A 17474-nucleotide genomic window follows, 5' to 3' on the forward strand; every position below is an offset into this window, starting at 1 on the left:
GAACACTCCCCAGGATGAGTTTCTCAGATACATTTTACAGATGAGGAAAGCAAAGTTTGGGGTTTGAATCCCCCAATCAGTGTGACCCCAAAGCCATGCTCTCTCCATTAGAACATGATACACCTTGAGGTAAAAATTTAAATGAAATTAACAGCCTGGAGGAAGCCTTGCCCCATGCAGTACCTCCAACCTCAATCAGATAAAATCACCCACAAACTTAAATTCAAACATTTTTTAATCAGTATTCTCAAAATAATTGTGTTACATTATTAATCCTCACAGTGAGAGACAGTCCAGTGTTATGACCATGGAAAATACAGAATAAATTCATCTGCCATAGGAATAAGCAGCATGAAATTCAACTGATGGTTGTATTCAACCCAACAATCCAGCATTTTGCCAAAGGATAACTTGAGAGAGCTAATATTCACGACAAACTTAAAGGTCATTTTATAAACACACAATTTTTAGAATTTCTAATTTTATTCTTGCATTAGATTATGCTGTTGAGAAGCTGTGAATTCAAACCAAATTATCTCAGCTTCCTTTAGAAATGCCTTCATGAACTAAGATTTAATGTTATGTCCTTGGCTTTTAAAGAAGGTTGATACAAAAATTGCCAAATTTGTCTTTTATAAATCTATATTAATAGTAGGTGCCCATTACATTACTCACTTGTTTTCTTATATAAGAAACCATGAGGAGTTCTTCCTGAATTCAAAGCCAAGGTCTTTAATAACAATTATTTGATCTTATACTAGCTATTGACTTCTTTGTTTTTGCTTTAGCTTCCAGGAAACTCAGAGCTAAATTCAGGCTGAAGAAAAGTGTTGAGGAATAAGAGATGAGCAAACCACAAGCACCATGCTACTTACTGCATCTCCTGACTCTCCTTATTCACTCATTGCAACACTTAAACAAGGTAGATTCAATCATGTCATCTTATGGAAGGAAAGTACACAGAGATCACCTTCCTAAGGAGGTCCAGCTAGAAAACAGTCAGCATTCAAGCCCAGGTCTGAGTCAGAGTTCAAGTCTTCCACCAGGTGAAAAGAATTGTTTCACTTTCACTCCCTAGTAGCACCCACCCCCTTGCTTTTTAGTTTTGTATTGTTTTTATTTATGAACAGCCTAAATCCTTTTTGTGAGTTAGAAATAAGTCACATGTAAATAAAATATTCCCTCAGGAAATATGTGACCTAGCTAACACTATGAAATAACTAGCATAAATGTTTACAAGTTCTCTTAACCACACCAGACACCCAGAATTTCAGGTCCATACTAGCCAGAGATGGATCAGTGGCAAAACTCGGTGGCATAACCCACAGAATCTGAAGCAGGTGCCCCTCAATCCCACTTGGGTCCCTCAACATCCATGGGGACAGGGAGGGACTGTGGTTTACCAGTCTCTCTTTAGATCACATTCTTGTCTAAAGAGTTGAGATCAAGAAGTGGGACAGAAAGATGGCAGAGTAGTAGGATCCTGAGCTCACCTCATCCCATGACCACACTGAGATGTCAGCTACATATATGCAACTAACTCTGAAAATGACCTGAAGACCAGCAAAACAGACCTTCCACAGTTAATTGCAAAGAGAAGGCCACATTGAGAAGGCTAGGAGGGGTGAAGACATGGCCAGGAACCAAACCCACAGTGAGACTAACCACAAACGGAAGTACCACAAGCACAAAGAGGTAAGAAGATCAGACACTACACCAGACACCCCTGGCATTGGAGGTCCTCACTGGGAAGATGAGTCCCCATAACATCTGTCTTTGAAAATCAGTGGGCTTACTCTGGGATAGCCAGCAGGCAATAGGAAACTGAGTGTCCATCCTTAAAAGCCAACATACTAAATCATGTGGCCAGAGACACAACACAGAAGCAGCAGTTTTGAAAAGTGCCTGGGGGTATACCCGAAGGAGATTTATTGACTAATCTTAAAACTTGGGCCAGAGGAGCAGGGACCTTCAGGAGATTTCACCAGGAAAAAAAGTGCTGTCAGGAGCCATTTCTCTTCCCCTCTCCCAGCCTAGATAGCCAGAGGCTTTTTGGAGCCAGTGCTAACACTCTCCCCCATCTTACTGTTACCTTATGCCCCATTCCCTCATTCCCCTGCCCACTCCTTCCAACCTGCTGACCTTGGCAGGCATCCCCTTCAAAGCAGCTCCTGCTCTGCCACACCCTAGAAGCAGCCCTGGCCAGACCCGGTACCAGTCCAAAGGAACTTCTGGCCTGGGGAGAGGGGGAAAGAACTCCACACACCAGTGACGCCCACAGTTCCAACAGCCCAGGTTCTTAGCTGGCTGCTCAGGGAGTAAGCCCTGACACTCAGTGTACCCACAACTGTGGTGGAAAAGCTAATTGCCAATGTCTAGGCTGACTGCTGGTCCCCCTCACCAGTGAGCCCCTGGTAGCCTCAAACAGTCCTCTCCACAGCAGGGAAACAAAATCCTACCCACTGTGCTCATAGCAGGCAAAGTGGGTCATTGTACCCAGATGGGCAGAAAACAGTTGGGGCTCAGCCACAGCAGTAGGGCCAAGCAGCCCATACAGAGGACACCCCTGAAGCACATGGTCTGGTGACCAGGGGGTCCTGCACTACAGGGCGCCACAGAATCTCTTCTATATGAGGCCACTACTTTCAAGACCAGAAGATATGGATGACCTACCCAAAACATAGAAACAAACACAGAGAATTCGACAAAATGAGAAGACAGAAGAGTATGTCCCAAATGAAAGAACAAGACAAAAATCACAAAGAACTAAATGAAACAGAGATAAACAATATGCCTGATAAAGAATTCAAAGTAATGTTCATAAAGGTACTCACTGGATTTAACAAAAGAGTGGAGGAACTCAGTGGGAACTCCCACAAAGAAATAGAAAACCTGAAAAAGAACTGAAAAATTCAATATCTGAAATTCAAAAATAGACTAAAGGGAATCAATAGCACATTAGAGGTTGTGGAAGAACAAATCAGTGATCTGGAAGACAGAGTAATGGAAAACAACCAAACTAAAGAGAAAAATAAAATAAAAATGAAACCATAAAATTCCTAAAAGAAAACATAGGCAGTAATCTCTTGGACATCATCCTTAGCAATGTATTTATGGATATGTATCCTCGGGCTAGGGAAACAAAAGCAAAAATAAACTATTAGGATTATACTGAAGTAAAAAGTTTTTGCACAGCAAAGGAAACCATCCACAAAACTAAAAGGCAACCTAGTAAATGAGAGAAGATATCTGCAACTGGCATTTCCAATAAGAAGGTTAATATCCAAAATATATAGGCATATACAACTCCACACCAAAAAACAGTCCAATTAAAAAACAGGCAGAGGACCTGAATTTTTCCAAAGAAGACATGCAGATGGCAAACAGACACACAAAAAGATGCTCAACATCACTAATCATCGGGGAAATGCAAATCAAAACCACAATGAGATATCACCTCACTCCAGACAGAATGGTAAGTATCCAAAAAGACAAAAAATAAGTTTGGCAAGGATGTGGAGAAAAGGGAACATTCATACACTGTTGATGGGAATGTAAATTGGTACAGCCACTGTGGAAAACAGTATGGAGTTTCCTCAAAAACTTAAAAATAGAACTACCATATCATCCAGTAATTTTCACCACTGGGTATTTACCCAGAGAAAACAAAAACACTAATTTGAAAAGATACATGCACCCCTAGATTTATTGCAACATTACTTATAGTATCCAAGATGAATGGATAAAGAAGGTTTGGTATAAATATACCACGGGATAGTACATAGCCATAAAAAAAGAATGAGATCTTGTGATTTGCAACAACATAGATGGACCTAAAGGGCATTACGCTAAGTGAAATAAGTCAGAGAAAGACAAATACCATGTCATTTCATTTATACATGGAATCTACAAAACAAAGATGAACAACAACAAAAACAAACTCTTAAATACAGAGAACATACTGGTGGTTACCGAAGGTAGATGGGTGGAGGGACGAATGGAGTAGACAAAGGGGATTAAGAGGTACAAACTTCCAGTTGTAAAATAAATGTCAGAGAGATGAAAAGTACAGTATAAGAAATATAGTCCATAACATAGTAATAATGTTGTATGGTGACTACACTTATTGTGGTGAACACTGAGTACTGTAGGTATAGAATTGTTAGTTAAATCAATATGTTGTATACCTGAAACATAACATTGCGTGTTATTATACTTCAATTAAAAAAAGACTTGAGAAAGAGGATTTTGACCAAAGAGCTCTCAGAGTTAAATTTCTGTTAAGTTTATAATTCTTTTTTAATAATAGAGATAGTATTTCCTATCCTCTCAGCAGCAAACACTGAGAACTTATTAAGTACAAAGCATTTGACATGGATTATTTCATACAATCCTCAGGACAGTTTTGAGCAAGGCATTATCCATGTTTTACAGAAGAACCTAAAGCTTACAGAAATTACCTAATTCACTCAAAGTTATTCTGTTTAAATAGAATTCAAACCAATCAGGCCCCAGAACTTATGCCTTTTACTACTGACCTATAGGCCCATTCATAAACTCATCAGAGCAAAATAACCTAAAACGTTATAAAGCTTATCAAATAACTGCACCCAAGTAGCATTTATTTGTACACTTTTAAAATTTATATTAATCTAGAATAGGTAAAATTCAATGGGATATATAGTAATTGAATATTTAATTCTCAGAATAGCACTAGATAGTCTAAATATTTTTCAAAACAGCAAGAAATTGAAGTTTTCTATTAGTCTCTTTTATGCTTAGACCCAAATCTACATTTAAAAAAGTGAGTTACCACTCTACACTGTTTGTTTCCCCCCAAAATTCATATGTTGAAACCTAATCCCCAACGTAATGGTATTAGGAGGTGGGGGTCTTTCAGAGGTGATTCGGTTAGAGGGTGGAGCCCTCATGAATAGGATTAGTGCCCTTATGAGAGAGACCCCAAGAGCTCTCTTGCCCCCTCCCCCATGTGAGGACACAAGAAGACATCCATCTGTGAACCAGGAAGTGGCTTCTCACCAGACACTGAATCTACCAGTTCCTGATCTTGGATTTCCTAGCCTCCAGAACTGTGAGAAATAAATTTCTATTGTTTATAAGCCACCCAGTTGATGGTGTTCTGTGATAGCGGCCCAAACAGACTGAAGCTGTCATTCTCTAGAATTTCAGTTATATTGCTTTTGATCCAGTTACAGTGGTGATCTTATAACTGCTCTATTATCAATAAACTCCTCTTCCTCACCAATTTTTTTCTCCCTCCACTTCCTTACCTTAAATAAAAATTTATTTTTTCTTGATAATTCCACATTCCTTAAAACTTTCTAGGAATCAGGTTGGAAGAAGTATAGAACATGTCCAGGCCCCCACCCTGTTTCAGACCATTGTTGTGACTCTTATATCAACTGTCTCCTTTGAAACATTGACCCACTTTGTTCTCCAGGCTATAGCCATCTTTTTCTCCTCTCATTTAATATTTATTCCATTTTCTGTCCTAGGACGATTGGACAGGTGAACAGCAACTAGATTGTGATCCAATCCTCATGATCCAGTCCATGGCAATGTAAGAAATCCAGAGAACATTCCCCAAGGCCTTATTCAGTCCAGGTCACACTGTCTGATAGGCAGTCCAGTCATTCCACCTGAAAGCAATTACTTGACAAATGCCCTGGCCTATGCCCAAATATGGACCCTAAATCACATTCAGGCATAAGGAGCCGAAGTTTCCAAGTGTATGTAGAAAATACCTTCAAGTGTAAAGGGTAAATCATGTTACCACCAATTATCAATATTTTACTAAATAGAACACAACTCAGACTGAAATTTCTACACTGGGGTCAATTCCCTGGCAACTTGGGACTTCTGCTAGAATGAAGGATATCTCCCAGCACAAAGAGAGGGTCTATCCCAGAAAGCAGAAGCTACTTAAAACCCCCTAAACTGCAGTTTTCCAACTTAAGATTTTTTAATCCAAACTTCATATTTGTTTAAAAAATACACAATCACAAATACACAAATCAGAAGTATACATACTAAAATTTTTAAGTTGATAAACATTAATAGACATGTTAATTTTCTTCTATGTTTAATTTTCTAATCTTTGTGCCACTGATTACTCTGAATAATCAGAAAAATTGTTTTTAAGAGGAAAAGACTTTCTAGGCACAAATCAAAAGTCCACAAAAAGGAAAGGATAAAGTATTTTCAAGACTTTCTTTATGCTCATTTCTACTGCATTTGAACTTTCCTTTGACCCACATGTCCCAACAGCCTCTCAAATGCTCTCAGCCTCTCAAATGCTCTCCTCCTTAACTCCAGACTTTCTCCTCTCCATTAGTCTTCTATCCACACTGTTACTAGAGGAATTCATGTATCTTTTTCCCTCCTTTAAAATTTAAAATCATGTATTTGTCTGTTTGGTTTTGACAGAACATAGCTCTAATATTACTATCACTAGAGTACAGTTAATACATACAATTGTGGCACTGAGGGCTCCACATAATTGGCTTATTCTACTTTCCTGGCCTCTCCTTGCCAATCTCTGGAAATTCACACAGCTCCCTCTTGGTCCCAATCTTCATTCTTTAACACTTGGAAAGACTATCATTCTTCATTCAATCAGTAGGTTTCTACTGAGCATATACCATGTGCTGAGCACAAGGACAGCCCCTGGATACACAGTGATGCACAAGAAAGACACCCGCTTGCCTTCTTGGAGCTCCCACTCAGCTTCTGCTTTTCCAAAAATTCCTTCAAGCCTGCCAACCTATCCACACAACTCCAGGTACACCTCATGTACTGTTCATCCTTATAGCATTCTAAAGAAAATAGTTTTATAGATGTTTAAGTTGCATATAGTGAAATCTAGCAGTTTTAAGTGTACAATTTGGTAAGTGTGACAAATATAAAACTGTATAGCCAACACATCAATCACGATATAGAACACTTTCATCACCCAAACTATATCGCCTTACCAGCCAGTCATCCCCTTCCAACCTGGCCTTTGGCAACCACTATTTTGTTTTCTGTCTTTATAGATTTTTTTCCTACAATTTCATACAAATAGCATCATACAGTGTATACTCTTTTGTGTTTGACTTTTTATACTAAGTGTAATGCTTCAGAGATTCAACCATGTTGATGCATGTGTCAGTAATTTATTTCTTTAAATTGCCAAGTGTTTCACTGTATGGATTCTTACAGTGTGTTGGCATTCTTCACTTGACGTGCATGTCTTGATTCCAATTAGGGACTTTTATGAATAAAATCACCATAAACAATCATATGTGTCTGTGTGAAGATATATTTTCCTATCTCCTGGGTACATACCTAGTGGTGCCCTTGCAGGTTTTAATTTTTTTAACTGAAACATTTTTCCAAAGTGGTGCTATTTTTCATATCCACAGACAGTATACAAGTTCTAGTTACTCCATATCCCTGCTAAAATCTGTATTATCAGGGAGATTAAAATCTCTTTAATCTCATTCATTCTAGAAAGATATGTGGTGACATCTCATTGTAGTTTCAATTTGCATTTCCCTAATGACTAATGATGTTGAGAATCTTTTTGTGTTGTTTTCCTTTTTTGATGGGGGGAATGAAATACTGTTTGAATCCTAAATACATTTTTAAATCACATTGTTTTTTATTATTATAAGAATTCTTTTTGAAAAAGGAATTTTTAAAATGAGGATAGCTTAAAGGATCTCTTGGACAACATCAAGCAAAAAAACATTTGTATTATAGGGCTCCTAGAAGAAGAGAGAGAGAAAGGGACAGAAAACTTACTTGAAGAAATAACAGCTGAAAAACTTCCCTATAACCTGGGAAGGAGAAAGACATCCAGGTTCAGGAATCACAGAAAGCTCCAATCAAGATGAATACAAGGAGGTCCATATCATTACACATAATAATTAAAATGGTAAAAATTAAAGAGAGTTTGAAAATCATGGGGGGGGTGCGGGGCAGGCAACTAGTACCATACAAGGGAAAGCCCATAAGGCTATCAGCTGATTTTTTCAGCAGAAACTTTTCCGGCCAGAAGGGAGTGGCATGGTATATTCCAAGTGCTAAAAGGAAAACAGCTACAACCAAGAATTCTCTACTAGCAAGGTTATCATTCAGAATTGAAGGAGAGAGAGTTTCCCAGACAAACAAAAGTTAAAGAAGCTCATCAGCACTAATTCAGCCTTATAAAAAATGTTTAAGGGACTTCTTTAAATGGAAAAGTAAAGGTCATAATCAGAAGAAAATTGTTAAAGGAAAAAAATTCACAAGTAAAGAGAAACATACAAAAAAAGTACAGCAATCACTTATAAAGCTAGTACGAAGGTAAAAAGACAAAAGTAGTAAAATCAATTATATCTAAATAATGAGTTAAGGGGACTTACTAAATAAAAACATGTAAAATATGACACATTAGACATAAAACATGGAGGTGGAGAGTAAAAATGAAATTCTTTTAGAATGCATTTGAACTTCAGTGACCATCAGCTTAACAGAGACTGCTGTATAATCAGGAGGTTATATATGAACATCACTGTAATAACAAAAACCTGTAACAGATACACAAAAATAAAGAGAAAACCAAGCATAATAATACAGTCTTCAGCCACAAAAAAGAAAGAGGAAAAAGGAACAGAATAAGCTACAAAACAACCAGAAAACAATTAACAAAATGACAAAAAGTACATACCTGTCCATAATTAGTTTCAATATAAATGGGTTAAATGCTCCAATCAAGTCATACTATGACTGAATGAAAAAAAAAAAAAAAAGCAAGACCCATATATAGGCTGCCTGCAAGAGACTCACTTTAGACATAACGACACAGACAGACTGAAACTGAAGAGACAGAAAAAATATACACCATGCAAAAAGAAACAAAAAAATGGGGGGGGGGACATTTTTATCAAGCAAAATAAAATTTAAAACAAAGACTAGCAAGAGACAAAGAAGGGCATTACATAATGACAAAGGGTTAATACAACAAGAGTATATAATAATTGTAATTATCTATGCACCAAACATTGAAGCACCTAAATATGTAAAACAAATCTTAACAGACAAAGGGAAAAATTGACAGTAATACAATAATGGTAGGGGACTTCAACACCTCACTTACATCAATAGATGGATCACCAAGGCAAATACTCAATAAGGAAATAGTGTCTTTAAATGAAGCATTAGGCCAAATGGACTTAACAGATATATACAGAACATTCCATCCCCAAATAGCAGAACACCCATTCTTTTCAAGTGCACATGGAGTATTCTCCAAGATAGATCACATGTTAGGCATGAAACAAGTCCTAAGAAATTTAAGAAAACTGAAATCATATCAATGTATTTTTTCCAACCACAATGGTATGAAAATACAAATCAGTTACAAGGGCACCTGGATGGTTCAGTTAGTTAAGTATCTGCCTTAGGCTCAGGTCATGATCCCAGGGTCTTGGGATCAAGCCCCACATTGGGCTTCCTGCTCAGCGGGGAGCCTCTCTCTCCCACTCCCACTGCTTGTACTCTCACTCTCTCTGTCAAATAAATAAATAAAATCTTTAAAAATAAATAAATAAATAGATAGATAGATAGATAGATAAATAAATAATACAGGTAGACAAATGAAAAGAAAAACACAATAGCCCCAAATCTCTGGAACACAGCAAAAGCAAGTCCAGGGAAATTTACAACAATACAGGCCTATCTCAAGAAATAAGAAAAATCTCAAATGCACAATCTAAACTTACACCTCAAAAAAAAAAACAAACTAGAAAAAGAAAAACAAAACCCAAAGTTCGTAGAAGGGAGGGTATAATAAAGATCAGAGAAGAAATAAATGAAATAGAGACTAAACAATACAACCGATCAATAAAACCAAAAACTCTTTCTTTGCAAAGATAAAAAATATTGATAAACCTTTAGCCAGACTCATCAAGAAAAAAAGAGGAAAGACTCAGATAAATAAAATCAGAAATGAAAAGGAGAAGTAACAACCAATACCACAGAAATTCAGAGGGTTGGGGCGCCTGGGTGGTTCAGTCAGTTAAGCATCTGACTTTGGCTCAGGTCATGATCTCAAGGTCCTGGGACTGAGCCCTGTGTTAGGCTCCATGCTCATCAGGGAGTCTGCTTGTCCCTCTCCCTCTGGCCCTCCCCCAACTCCTTCTCCCCCTCCTCTCTCTCTCTCTCTCTCTCAAATAAATAAAATCTTTAAAGGGGTACCTGGGTGGCTCACTCAGTTAAGTGTCTGACTCTTGGTTTCAGCTCAGGTCACAATCTCAGAGTTGTGAGAGCAAGCCCCACGTCAAGCTCTACACTCAGCATGGAGTCTGCTTCTTCCTCTCTGTCTCTGCTCCTCCCTCTTCTCTCTCTCTCTCAAATAAAATCTTTTTTTAAAAAAGAAGAAATACAGAGGGTTATAAGGCTATGAAAAATTATAGATCAATAAATTGGACAACAGGGCGCCTGGGTGACTCAGTTGGTTAAGCGACTGCCTTCGGCTCAGGTCATGATCCTGGAGTCCCGGGATCGAGTCCGGCATCGTGCTCCCTGCTCAGCGGGGAGTCTGCTTCTCCCTCTGACCCTCTTCCGTCTCATGATCTCTATCTCTCATTCTCTCTCTCTCTCAAATAAATAAATAAAATCTTTAAAAAAAATAAAAATAAAAATAAAAATAAATTGGACAACAAATTGGACAACCAAGAAGAAATGGATAAATTCCTAGAAACATACAATCTTCCAAAACTGAACCAAGAAGAAAAAGAATATCTGAACATACCAATATTAGTAATGAAATTGAGTCAGTAAGCAAAAAATTTCCAACAAACAAAAGTCCAGGACCAGATGGATTCATAGGTAAATTCTACCAAACATTTAAAGTATTTATAAGCATTTAATATATTAATAGTCTTCAAACTATTCCAAAAATAAAGGAGGAATAAAAGCTTCCAAATACATTCTATGAGGCCAGCATTACCCTGGTACAAAAAGCAAAGTCAATACAAAAAAAAAGAAAACTATGGGCCAATATCCCTGATAAACATTGGTGCAAAAATCCTCAATAATACATTAGCAAACTGCATTCAACAGCAATTTAAAAGAATCATTCACCATGATCAAGTGGAATTAATTCTGGGAATATAAGGATCGTTCAATATTTGCAAATCAATCAGTGTGATACACTACATTACCAAAATGAAGAATAAAAATCATATGATCATCTCAATAGATGCAGAGAAAGCATTTGACAATATTCGACATCCATTTATGAGAAAAAAACTCTCAAAAAAAGTGGGTTTAGAGGGAATATAACTGAACAACATAAAGGCCATATATGAAAAACCCACAGCTAACATTATACTCAATGATGAAATACTTAGAAATTTCCTCTAAGATCAGGAACAAGACAAAGATGTCCACTCTCACCACTTTTAGTCCATATAGTACTGGAATTCCAAGCCACAGCAATTAGACAAGAAATAAAAGGTCCAAATTGGTAAGGAAGAAGTGATACTGTCACTGTTTGCAGATGACTTCATACTATATATAGAAAACCCTTAAAGACTCCACTAAAAATCTACTAGAACTGATAAATGAATTTGGTAAAGTTGCAGGATACAAAATTGATATATAGAAATCTCTTGCATTTCTATACTAACAACAAAGTAACACAAAGAGAAATTAAGAAAACAGTCCCATTTATAATTACACCAAAAGAATAACATACCTAGGAATAAATTTAACCAAGGAGATGAAAGACCTATACTCTGAAAAGTATAAGACATTGATGAAAGAAATTGGAGACACAAACAAATGGAAAGACATATCATGCTCATGGATTGGAAGAATATTGTTAAAATGTCCATACCACCCAAAGCAATTCAATGCAGATTCAATGCATTTGCTATCAAAACATGAATAGCACTTTTCATAGAACTTGAAGAATTTGAAAATTTGAATGGAACCACAAGAGACCTGAAATAGTCAAAGCAAACTTGGAAAAGAAGAACAAAACTGGAGGTATCACAATCCCAGATTTCAAGACACACTACAAAGCTATAGTAATCAAAACAGTATGCAACTGCCATAAAAACAGACACACAGATCAATGGAACAGGATAGAAAGCCTAGAAATAAACCCACACTTATATGGCCAATTAATCTATAACAAAGGAAGCAAGAATATACAACGAGGGAAAAGAAAGCCTTTCCAAAAAATGATGTTAGGAAAATTGGACAGCTACATGCAAAAAAATGAAACTGGACCACTTTCTTACACCATACACAAAAATAAACTCAAAATGGATTAAGGATGTCATCTCAGGCAAGGGAAACAAAAGCAAAAATAAACAATTGTGACTACACCAAAATTAAAAGCTTTTGCACAGTGAAAGAAACCATGAACAAAACAAAAAGGCAATTTACTGAATGGAAAAGATATTTTCAAATGATACACCCAATAGGGGGTTAATATCCAAAACATATAAAGAACTTATACAACACTAAAAAAACAAAACAAAAAACCCGAATTCGATTAAAAAATGGGCAGAGGACATAAATAGACATTTTTTCAAAGAAAATATACAGATGACCAACACATACATGCAAAGATGCTCCACGTTACTAATCATCAGGGAAATGCAAATCAAGACCATAGTACAATATCATCTTCCATCTATCAGAATGGCTAGGATCAAAAAGGTAAGAAATAAAAAGTGTTGGCAAGGATGTGGAGAAAAAGAAACCCTTACTCACTGTTGAAAATGTGCATTGGTGCAACAACTGTGAGAAACAGTATGTAGGTCCCTCAAAAAATTGAAAGTAAAAATAGCATACAATCGAATAATTCCACTACTGAGCACTTACCCAAATAAAAACACAAATTTGAAAAGATATGTGCACCCCTGTGTTTGTTGCAGCATTATTTACAATAACCAAAATAACCTAAATGTCCACTGATAGATGAATGGATAAATAAGATGTGGTATATATATGCAATGGTATATTACCCAGCCATACAAAAGAATGAGATCTTGCCATTTTCTACAACATGGATAGACCTGGAGGGTATTATACTAAGGGAAATTTTCAAACAGAGAAAGACAAAGACCATATGATTGCACTTAAATGTACACTCAAAAAAACACATGAACATAGAAACAAACAAAAAGGTAGAAACATGTATAAATACAGAGAACTGGTGTTGTCAGAGGATGGGGGTGGAGGATGGGCAAAATGGGTGTGGGGGAGTGGGAGGTACAGGCTTCAGGTTATGGAATAAATAAGTGATGGGGATCAAAGGCACAGCACAGAGAATATAGTTATGGTACAGTAATAGCATCGGACAGGGATGGATGGTAGCTCCACGGTGGTGAGCATAGCATAATGTATGGATTTGTCAAATCACTGTTGTACACCCAAAGTTAATGTAACATTGTGTCGACTATACATGTATATATACACACACACTATATATATAAAACAAAAAAATTATTTTTTTTTAAGATTTTATTAGAGAGAGACACAACGAGAGCAGGAACACAAGCAGGGGGAGTGGGAGAGGAAGAGGCAGGCTTCCCGCGGAGCTGGGAGCCCGATGCGGGGCTCGATCCCAGGACCCGGGGATCACGACCTGAGCCGCAGGCAGACGCTTAACGACTGAGCCACCCAGGGGCCCCCAAAAAGTTATTTTTATATTATGGATAACAGTCCTTTATCAGAAGCAGGTTTTGCAAATCACAGTTTGTGCCTTGTCTTTTCATTTTCTTAACAGTAAATTTGGAAAAGCAAAAGTTTTCATTTTGATGAAATCAAATGTATTACTTTTAATTTTTGATTTTCACAGTTTTCATATCTTACCCAAGAAATCTTTGTCTAGGTTCACAAAAAATATGCCCGGTGTTGGCTTCTAGCTGTGTTTTTGCTATCACATTTAGTCTAAGTCAAAGATCCACTTTTAGTTGTTTTGTACAGTATGAAAGAAGCTTTGAGTTTTGCTTCATTGCATGTAGATTTCAAAATGTTCCAGCACCATTTGTTGAAAAGATCATCCTTTTCCTATGAATTCACCTTATTACCTTTTCAAAACAACCAATAGACTGTGGATTTATTTCTGGTCTCCATTCTCCTGAAGTGGTCTAGATGCCTGTACCACACCACACGTTGGTATATCATACCAACATGCTTACTGTACAGCTTTAAAGTCTTGATCTTACATAGTAAATCATTCAGCTTCTTTTTTTTTTTCCAAGATGGCTTTGGCTATCCCAAGTCTTTCATTTCTATATAAATTTTAGAAAATCTTATTAATTTCCTAAAAAAAAATGGGCTGGAATTTGAGTTGAGATTGCATTCAATTTGGATATCAATTCAGGGATGATTGACATCTTTTCTTTAAGGTTGTATTTATTTACTTGACAGAGAGAGAGTGAGACAGACAGAGAGAGAGCACAAGCAGCGTGGCAGCAGTGGGAGAGGGAGAAGCAGGCTCTCCACTGAGCAGGGAGCCCGATGTGGAGCTCCATACCAGGACCCTGGGATCATGACCTAAGCCAAACGCAGATGCTTAATGACTGAGCCAGCCCGGAGTCCCCAGGGATCATTGACATCTTAATATTAACTCTTCTGAGCCAGAAATATAGCATATCTCTCCATTTATGAAGTCTTCTTTAATTTTTTCAGTAATATTTTGTAGTTTGTGTATAATTCTTACACATATTTTGTTAAATGTGTCCCTAAGTATTTTATGGTTTTTGCTATTATAATTTATATTTTTCAACTTCGAACAGTTTTGCTAAAATGCAGAAATACAATTGATTTTTCTATATTGACTTTATATCCTGTGACCTTAATAAAAGTCAATTATTTCTAGGAGGGTTTTTGTTTTTGTTTTTGTAAATTCCATAGAATATCTAGACATATCGTCATCTGACAATTAAAATAATTTTACTTCTCTTTTCCAATATACACATCTTTTATTTCTTTCACCAACCTTATTATACTGGATTTAGTTGCAGTAAGACGTTGAATAAGAGTGGTGAGAGAGAACATCTTTGCCTCATTCCTGACCTTAGCAGACAAGCATCAGTCTTTCATCATTAAATATAACATTAGCTGTTCTTCATCAGGTTGAGAAAGGTTTCTTTCACTCCTAGTTTGCTGAAACATTTTTTTTTTCCATGAGTGCTTGAAGACTGTCAAATGTTCTTTCTACCTCTGTTGAAGCTATCATATTCTTTTTTTTTTTTAAGTCAGTTAATATGGTGAAAAATCTGCTTAATTTTTTAATGTCAATCTAAACTTACATTCCTGGGATATACTCCATTTGGTCATTATGTTAGTCTCCTGGGGCTGCCCTAACAGACTACCACAGACTGAGGGGCTCAACAATAGAAACTTACTATCTCACCTTTTGGAGTCTGGAAGTCCAAGATCAAGGCACTAGCAGCATTGGTTTCTGGTGAGACCTCTCTTCCTGGCTCACAGATATCCATGTTTTTGCTGAGTTCTCACATGGCCTTTCCTCTGTGCACATGCAGACAGAAAGATCTCTGGCATCTCTCCCTCTTCTTATAAGGACATCAGTCCTATGGGATTAGGGCCACAGCTTTATGACTTCACTTACCCTTAGTTATCTCTTTAAAGGCCCCATCTCCAACTGTGGTTACACTGGGGGTTAGGTCTTCAAAATATGAATTTTGAAGGGGACACAATTCAGTCCGTAACAGTCATGATGTATTATTATCATATATTGCTGGACTTAATTTGCTAACATTGTATTAAGGATTTTTACATCTATATTCATTAGTAATATTGGTATGTAGCTTTCTTTTCTTGTCATGCCTTTGATTTTGGTATCAAGGTGATAGTAGCCTCAGAGACTGAATAGTGAAGTGTTTTCTTTCTCTTCTAGTTTTTAGAAGGGTATTTGTAAAACTGATGCTGTTTTTCCTAAAATGTTAAGTAGAATCACCAATGAATACATCTGGGACTGGAGTTTTCTTTTGGGGAAGGTTTTAAATTATGAATTTAACTTCTTTAGTAGATAGTGGCTATTTAGGCTATCTATTTTTTTCTTTATATAACAGCTTTATTGAGCTGTAATTCACATACCATATTATTCACCCATTTAAAGTGTACAATTCAATGTAATTTTTAGATTCAAAAAGTTGCATGACTACCATCCCAGTAAATCTTAGAACATTTCCAGCACCTCAAACCCCATACACTTTAGCTATCACCCTCCCCCTCACCTGCCCTAAAGCAATCACCAATCTACATTCTGTCTCTCTAGAATTGCCTATTCTGGAGATTTCATATAAATGGGATCATATAATATGTGGTCTTTTATAACCGGTTTCTTTCACTTAGCATGATGTCTTCAAATTTCACCTATATTATAGCATGATGTATCAGTACTTCATCTCCTTTTATGGCTGAATAATAGTCCATTGGATGGGTAGACCACATTTTATTATTCATCAGTTGACAGACATTTGGGTTATTCCTACATTTTAGTTATTATGAACAATGCTGCTATACATATATGCATACAGGTTTTCATTTCTCTCCCATAGATAATCTAGGGATGTAATTGCTAAATCTGTTTTCGAGTGAGCTTTGGTAGGAATTTATTAATTCATTTAAATTGTCAACTTTATTGACCTGAAGTTGCTCATAACATTTCCTTATTGTTTTTTAAATATCTGAAGTAGTAATGCTCCCCTATCATTTGCAAATTAGCAATTTTTGCCCTCCGTTTCTTGATCAATCTGGATAAATGTTACTTTTATTGATTCTTTTCAAATAACCAGGTTTTAATTTCATTAATTCTCCTTATTTTTGTCCATTTCCTATTTCTTTGATTTCTACTACTGTCTCTGTTATTCTCCTTCCCACTTCTTACTTTGTGTTTAATTCACTCCTTTTTCAAGTTCTTAAGGTAACAGTTCAAAATATTTTTTAATTTTGTGATTTCTTCTTTAATCCTTGTTATTGAAAATTGTGTTAATTTCCAAATATTTGGAGATTTTCCTTATATCTTCCTATTGATCTCCAATTTAAATTCCAGAGAACATGATTTCAACTCTTTTCAATTAGCAATAATCACGCCTCGGAGAAACCTCATTGGCTATGACACTGCCACTTTGCAAAGCTCAACTCTTTTCTATTTAAGAATTTTTATTGTCCATAATATGGTCTGTCTTGTTGAGTACGTCATATAGACCTGAAAAGAATTCATATCCTACTGTTGTTGGGTGGAATGGTCTATAAATACTAACTAGGTCAATTACACTGAGAGGAAATGTTAAAATCTCTAACTATAATTGTGAATTTGTCTATTCCTTCTTTTAATTTCTTTTGCTTTTGCCTCAGATATTGAAGTATGGTTGTTAGGTGTATATATTTAGGATTATTGTATCATCTTAACAAATTGACCCTTTTATTAGTAGTCT

At 36.5% G+C, this 17474-nt stretch overlaps 1 pseudogene; it reads right to left on the reverse strand.

Annotated features, from left to right (window-relative positions):
- Window positions 1–17021: 17021 nt before the first annotated feature.
- On the reverse strand, window positions 17022–17175 carry LOC112819490 (U4 spliceosomal RNA; annotated as a pseudogene).
- Window positions 17176–17474: the final 299 nt, after the last annotated feature.

This window comes from Callorhinus ursinus, unplaced genomic scaffold (genome assembly GCF_003265705.2).
Source record: "Callorhinus ursinus isolate GAN/ISIS: 27379988/994484 unplaced genomic scaffold, GSC_fseal_2.0 scaffold6, whole genome shotgun sequence".
In the NCBI taxonomy this organism is placed as follows: Eukaryota; Metazoa; Chordata; class Mammalia; order Carnivora; family Otariidae; genus Callorhinus; species Callorhinus ursinus.